We start from the raw sequence: 7,197 nt of genomic DNA, 5'->3' as shown, positions 1-7,197 counted from the left end.
CCTACTTCCATAGACAACCACTTTTCTGAAAATGTTCACCAAAATAAATTTACCTTTTCTTGAATTTCACATAAATGGAATCATATAGTATGTTCTCTTTTAAAGCTGGCTCCCTTCATGCAGTAAGATGTTTGAGATTAATCCATGTTACTGTATGAATATGGATTCACATAGTGACAGCTTTACAGAGAGAGCTAATTTTTTTCATTGTTCATTAGTGTTCCATTGTATAAATATGCCACAATCTGTTTATCCATTCTCCAATTAATAGACATTTGAGTTGTTTTAAATTTGAGGCTATTAAAAATCAAGCTACTATAAAACAAATTTTTGTGCAAGTTTTTTCGTGGATACATGCTTTTACTTCTCTTGGATAAATACTTAGGAGTAGAATCACTGGGTCACTAAGGCAGATATATATTTAACTTAGTAAGAAGCTACAGTTTTCAAATTAGGTTGACCATTTTACACCCCTACTAGCAATGTAAGAGTTCCAGCTGCTCCGCAACCTTGCCAACATCAGGTGTTGTCGATTTTATAAAATTGCAAATAAAATTATCATCATCCTAGCAGATGTGTGTCTCATTGTGGTATGAATCTGTGTTTCCAGCGAGGTATGTCCTATGCGTGTCTGGGTTGCCAAGAGCGCATATGGAGAACGTCTGCAGTGAATAATCAACAAACACAGGACACGTGTAAACGGACGTGTGACTCTGGCTCATGCATACTGCTAAGTTAGCGGGCTCTGAAACAATACTGAAACGGAGTACACAGCGGCTAATTCAAGAGAGAGGTGGCCTGTCTTCATTCACGAATACCCCGCGTCAGGCATGACAGTGGCCAGAGGTGACGCCAAGCAAAAACGCGAAGGAAGGAGGAAGGGAGTTGGGCAAAGCAGTTGGTGGGAAGTGAGCTGTGCCAGCTTCTGCTCACTGTCAGATCCATGTGATCAGTTTCCACCTTCGGTTCGGGGTCAGGGAGAGGCGCTCCTTCCCGTGGGAGGCAGGCAGCTCCCCTCCACAGGACACAAGCCTTGACCAAGGGCCCCCAGAGGCAGAGCTCTCAGCATTCCGCCATTAAACCCCAGTGCCTGGGAGTTCCATATCTTAGAACCCTGGCCCAATGCTGAGTGGGCCGTAAGAGGCCATCCGATGTTAAAGCTGCGACAAGTCTGTCTTTGAGCTCATCAGCCTCAACATCCGCGCTCACACTGCTGCACCTTCATGATGACCCTAAAAGCATTCTAGCCACAGAATGTGGAATCTCAAACAAGCTCACTTTCACCGTACGCTGCCTCTGACAGGCACGGTGCCATGTGGTCTGTTAACCTGGGCTGAAAATATGAAGTTCATTTACTCAAATGGTGGAGACGTAATTCTGGCTTTACTCAAGGGAGGTATAAGAATCAGAAAGGCTTAATTCACAGAGAAGGAAGGATACTTTCTTGTTAATGATGTTTAGCCAGGTTCTTATTTTGGGGAGCTATAAGTGCACCAAAAAGGCGAGATGGGGGAGAATTTCCAGTATACTAAGCGCTTGCTTGAATTACATGATTTTAAAAAGACACAGAATGATTTAACGTGCTCAATAGTCAAATAGTTAAAATGACAGCTATATTTAAATTCAAGACTTGTGTACCAGCCATTAAAGCATGGAAGGCATCTGACTTCTCCTTCCCTAATTCTCACGTCCATGTCTTGACGAAAGACTCAATGTGAGGACATCTGAAGGTTCAGGGTAGAGGCTCTCTGACCCACCCTGCTCAGTAAACAGCTGCGTCTTTCACTGTGGTGCCAGCCACGACCCTAAGACCTGATGGTGAAGACCAGGGTACGTGGACTGCGGTGTGTTAGGGACCTGCTCTAAGCAGGACAGCTCTGAACTCTAGAAGAGATCCCTCACTGACCTCTACATTGACCTTTTCGTTGATCTCTTCATTAAATATCTGCATGGTCTGTCCACTCCAGTATGATCCACCCATGACAAGTCTAAAGGGACCATCCAGATTGCAAATAGGAAGTTCTTGATCAATGGATAACTCATATCCATCTTCCTGGGGCAAGAACACCCCTCTCCGCCACACACACACACACACACACACATCAAATGGAGTGCTGCTAATACTGAACGTGTGTGGAATCTAGCTACCTTGAGGAGTGTGAGACTCACCTGATGGCTGGAACCAAAGGAATTAGCAAAGGAGAGGGAGAAAGTTCTCTTACATATGGTGAAACGTCCAAATTACTTAAGTCCTGTGAAGTGACGGGCTCTCTCAGTACAGGAGAGCGAACAATGAACAGCGGTTAAGCCTACACTGCACAGCAAAGGTGAAGGAAGTGACCTCAAGCCTGTTCTCCCCACACAAAGAATAAATTATTTTAGCTACAAAAAGTTCAAATTAAACAGGAGCCGTGGAATAATCAAGTCAGAAAACTTGCTTTTCACCTGGAAAGCTCAAGACCTGGAAAAGCGCGAGACGACTGCCCTGGACCAAGGCCAAGGCCCGCGGTCAGACCAGGCCCTCCCATCACACCAACCCCTGGGGGGACACCCTTCCCCATGCCCCTCCTCCACGTTGTCACGCACCACCAATGGGTGCCCAGGATAGCGATTAGATCTAGTCCAGCTTCTAGTCAGTGAAACAAACTAAAAAAAAAAAAAAAAAAAAAAAACCGCCTTGGAACAAGGTCCGCTGGAAGGAGGGGCTGTGGACTGAGGTAGATACTCCTTATCAAGCAGGAAGAAAGATTATCAACAAAGCGTTTTCTGGTGACAATTGGAAGCACCAGAATGCAATGTATAGTGCAAACCATCAGTGCACCAATGTCAGATTTCACAGATGTGACAATGGCACAGCGGGTCCTTGACTGACGACGTTTCATTACAGCGTCGATGAGGAAAAGAATCAATTCCCAGTCGGCCCCGTTCGTGCGGGGCTGGCATGGCCGCCCACGTCCAGGTGGGCTCCTCTGGGCAGGTGAAGGGGTGTGTCTGAACTGTCCCAGCCTGCGTGAGTGTGGGCGCGTGTGAGTGGCCCAGTGACGGAAGGGCATCCTGTCCAGGGTGGGTCCTGCCTTGCACCCCAAGCTTCCAGGAGAGGCTCCAGGCCCCAAAGACCCTGAACTGGAATAAAGAGGTTGGAAATTAATGATCTTATCTGCTTGTATTCATCTTTCTTAAGTGAATGTATAGCTTGCATTTATTTTAATGTTTCATACTAGAAGTGTTTGGAGGCTTTGTTTAGACATTTGGTGATGTTTTTTGTGACCAGAAATATGCCACAAGAATGTTGATATCGATCAGCCTGAAGCAAAATTAGGTTCCTTACACAGCTTTTTGCTTAAAGTCACAGTTTCTAAGGACCTACCGAGGACCCGGAGTGGGGACGTCCCGTGCTGTGGTTGCTTAGGGAAGCGGCACCTTCTTGGGCACCGTGCGACAACGGACCTGAGGTGGACGACACCGAGCGTGCGCGCACCTACAAACAGCACCCGAAAGAAGGCGGAGCGAGCGCCTGTCTATCCCGCTATCCTTTCAACTCTGGGTTTGAAATTTTTCAAAGTAAATCGCTGAAGAAACCATGAGCAAATCAAAAACGCTGGAGCCCTGGACTTACAAAAATCACTGAAAACTCGTAAACTACGCAGTGACCTTGCTGAGCACGCAGTGCTCAGGAGCTCAGCTTCCAGGTGCTTTCCTAAAAGACCCCTAACCCTCCCGGGAAGGCCTTGGCGTGGGTGCCACTGTCCCCTTTTCAGTGGAGACGTCTGGGGCTCAGCCAGGATTAAAGGACTCACCCGAGGCCATAGGGCCTTAAGGATCCCAGCAGGACTCTGCCCCTCGTCTCCCTGACCTCCAGGCCTGTGCTGTCTCTGTCGTGTGATGCCACCTCCTCAGATGCACTGACTGTCAAGAGTCAGTGGTCAATTGGGAAAGGGGCGTCTCCCAAAGCCAGCTGAGGCTAATCAGGTCACCAGGCAGTGACCGCTGCAAAGCCTCCCACCTCACGAGGCTCCGCGTCCTCCAGCGCTGGGCTGAACCAGATGTAATTTCTGCTGCTCTTTTCTGTTACTCAACAGCCTTCGTCGCCTCTGGCCTCTGCTTCTCTCCCACCCCAGCCAACTTCCTGCTGTAAACAGGAACTTTCCACCCGCCGTGCCAGCAACGGCACCCCTAGGCCCGGCTAGCGGGAGACGCTGGTCAGCATCTACCTCTCTCAGAACCTCGGTGCTTTATCTTCACAAAGGGATCAATTTAGTGCCGGCTTCCAGAACCCTTTTTTCCAGCTCAGCTCGCCCAACAGGCCAAGAGCTGGAGCCCTGTCCTCTCTCTCTCCCCCCTGCAGACATCAGCTGTCCCCTCGCCCCGCCCTGGGGGTGGACACCAAGCAGCTGAGATGTGGAGGCCCTCTGTTGGGCTTCCGTCTGCAATGGCGAAAGCTGAATCCAGCCCTAGAGCTGCTGCTTCTAGTCTGTAAACTGCTCTTCCATTTCTGAGATCCCCCAGCACGACAGGAAAAGAGGGTAAAGAAAGGAAACTGTCTTTTAAAGACCACCTCCTACTCTGCGGCGAGTCCAGCTTTGTGTGCCCGTCGTGTGGGTGTAGCCTCGGAATAAGCCTGAGGAGAGCACAGCAGCCCGTGCAGATGAGGAAAAGGAGGCGCGAAGAGGATTAAGGGGCGCGTCCCAGGCCACATGTCTGCGGGAAAGACTTGCCAGCAGCCCCTTGCCTTTGTCCACACCCTGGGTCACAGGGGAAATGGCGTGGGGCAGCCCACTGGGCACACAGGCTGGGAGCCTGCGGACTCTGGCCGCCCCGGGCCCCGTCCAGCCATCCCGAAGCCAGAGACCGCACATCTGCCGACGGGACGCCCCGGAGAGCCCCTAACGGGGGTGGCTGAGCGCACGCCTGTGTCTCTGACGTGGGCGGAGGGGCCTGGGACTCGGCATTGCTAAGGCGCTGCCAGTTCAGAGACCACACGCTAAGACCAGCACCAGCGGTGCGGAGAGGCCCAGCTGCTCTCACTGGTGAGACGGGGAAGGAAGGCACTGTGCAGGTTCCCCCAGCAATGAGAGCGGTGGTCGTCAGCTCTGCCCATCCCTGCAGCGACACAGTAGCTCTGTGCTGAGGCACCTGTGAGCCCCCTGGCCGCAGTGAGGCCGGCCCTCCACCTGGCTTCTCCCAGGAGGTAAGAAGACCATGCCACCTGCATGCACTTCTCCGCTGCCCTAAACTTAGCTCGTGCAAGCAGGGAGTTAGCTCGGCACCTGCGGGGCTGACGGTCAGGTGCCCCCTCCGCACACACTGTGCTTTGGCAGGCCAGTGGAGAGCCACACACCTCGGCCATTCCACATACCTTCTGAACCCACCCCGTGCCACGCACTGCACATTCCGAGACAGCGCACGGAAGGGTCAGGCCACTCCAGAAAAGGACCAAGAAGAGAGGACACCGGGCTGATCCTCTTTGGGGGTGATATCTGACAACTCAGCTCACGGAGGCAGGTGCTAGGCAGGAAGGTAGGGAACGGACCAGTGGCGGCGGACCGGGGGTCCCGGCAGGCCGCACACCGGGCTCTGGGCCCGAGCACCTTAGGGCCCGGGGCTGAGTGCTGGCCACGAGCAGTGAACCACAGTGACAAAAAAAGCCACAACAGACTAGTACATGGCTTCCTACTGAGGCACTGACTCCCGAGATGTCACCTTGACCACTGGCCCACAGCCTCTCACGTGCCGATAAAGACGGCGGCTGGATCTGCAATCTGCCCCACCAATCCCTAAGCTAGTCGGCGGCAGAATGCGAGCCCATGTCTGTCCAGTCTGAAGTCCTTGCCGACAGCGTGGCAGCGCCGTACAAATGGCTGGCACAAGCTGCGTAAGTGTCAGGTCCCTGCAGGCATGGCAGTGGCCGACGCTCGCTCACAGCCTGGCATACTGCCCAGTGCCGGGGGGGGGGAGGTGCTCAATACACGCCCGCTGAACAAATGAATGACCGAAAGAAGCACCTTCAGCATCGATACGAGGGGCCTGCTGCGGGGTTTGGCTTCCCAGCCTCTGGGAGAAGAACTCTGTTATAAATGGCACCCTCACAGTCCTGTAGGTGCCAGTGGTTTTTTTTTAATGCACAGCTGTGAGAGAACATTATCCCTTGTGTGCTAAATATGCATTTCTAATTACACTCACCTAAGATGTAGTCACTCTAAAGACTAAGAATAGCTAAATAACATAATTACCAAGGAGTAGCATTCTATGTCAGCTGAGAACACGAAGCGAGAGAGGTAAGCCAGGATTAGTGGAGACCGTAAGCCATCGCGAACAAGCATCAGTATTAAAACAAACACAAGTGCAGAACGAGGGCACAGAACTACCCCAAAACGAGAGCCGAGTGCCCCCCAGGCGTTGGACTCCTTGCCTCTGGTCGCCCCCCCAACACACACACACACACATGGCAGCGGCACAGGAGAGGAACAGCGAGGCAGAGGCACAGCGTCCCAGCCCCCGGCCAGACTGCAGCCCGGCCAGCCTTTCGCGGGAGCTTCGGGCCCCGGCGGCAGCAGCAGGCGAAGGTTAACATGCAGGTGAACGTTAATGGGGAAAGCAGGACCGGGGTTCAGCGAGCATCAGCTCCCTGTTTCCACGTGGAGAACACCTGGCTCACTAAGCAAGATCGAGGCAGGCGCCTGGCCTTCTTGGGAGGGAGGACGCGCCACCCAGCCTCCCGGTACACGCGAGAGGCCCTGGGGGATCGTGTCCCCCCAACAGTTCCCCCACCAAACCTTTGCCGCAAGTCAATTAATTATTCTATTTAATCAAGAAAAATTAAAAGCAGTTATTGCCGAGACGACCATGTGAACGCAGTTCAGAAGTGACCCTTATTCTGTAGGCTCGCTCTGGGGAACAGGGATGTGTACAGGAAAAGCCTCAGAAGATGCCTGTCGCATCCACAGTGAACTGTTCCCGCTTCTGTAGCACAAACGGCTATGAAGACTGACCAAAGGTCTCCTGAGGCCGGCTCAGTCTGGGGGCAGACGGCCCGCAGGAGCTTCCGGCCCGCCTCTCACTGCACGGCCTCCGGGGCCAGGCGCGGAGGCAGAGAGAGAGCCCTCCGCACACGGGCGCAGTCCCGCAGTGCGTACGGGGTCTCCCCCAGCAGCCCGCGTGCCTACACGCACACACGAAGCTCGGTGGAGCCAGCTCCGG

General features: G+C 52.9%; 1 protein-coding gene across 1 annotated transcript in view; it reads right to left on the bottom strand.

Annotated features, from left to right (window-relative positions):
• The window catches only part of LOC105306488 (trafficking protein particle complex subunit 9-like), a 285,172-nt gene that overhangs the window by 147,021 nt on the left and 130,954 nt on the right, over positions 1 to 7,197 (bottom strand). The gene's annotated exons all lie outside the window — the stretch shown is intronic.

Source organism: Pteropus vampyrus, unplaced genomic scaffold (assembly GCF_000151845.1).
Source record: "Pteropus vampyrus isolate Shadow unplaced genomic scaffold, Pvam_2.0 Scaffold438, whole genome shotgun sequence".
NCBI classification, from domain to species: Eukaryota; Metazoa; Chordata; class Mammalia; order Chiroptera; family Pteropodidae; genus Pteropus; species Pteropus vampyrus.
Note: the sequence above shows the minus strand (reverse complement) of the source record. Positions and strands in the feature narration are given on the sequence as shown.